A 346-nucleotide genomic window follows, 5' to 3' on the forward strand; every position below is an offset into this window, starting at 1 on the left:
GGGGGGAGCAGATGGAGGGGAGGGAGTGGGAACTGGGATAGGTATGTAAAATGAGAAAAGTTTTTTTTTTTAATTTACATTTTATTGTTTTTTTTTTGTTTGTTTGTTTGTTTTTGTTTTGTTTTGTTTTTGTTTTGTTTTTTCGAGACAGGGTTTCTCTGTGGCTTTTGGAGCCTGTCCTGGAACTAGCTCTGTAGACCAGGCTGGTCTTGAACTCACAGAGATCCGCCTGCCTCTGCCTCCCAAATGCTGGGATTAAAGGCATGCACCACCATCGCCAGGCCATTTTATTGTTTTTATTGAGCAGTATGTTTTTTTTCCTGTCCCCCCTTTCTCCCCTTCTCCC

The sequence above is a fragment of the Alexandromys fortis genome, unplaced genomic scaffold, assembly GCF_014885135.2.
Source record: "Alexandromys fortis isolate MF-2015 unplaced genomic scaffold, M_Fortis_MF-2015_v1.1 scaffold_229, whole genome shotgun sequence".
Taxonomy (NCBI): Eukaryota; Metazoa; Chordata; class Mammalia; order Rodentia; family Cricetidae; genus Alexandromys; species Alexandromys fortis.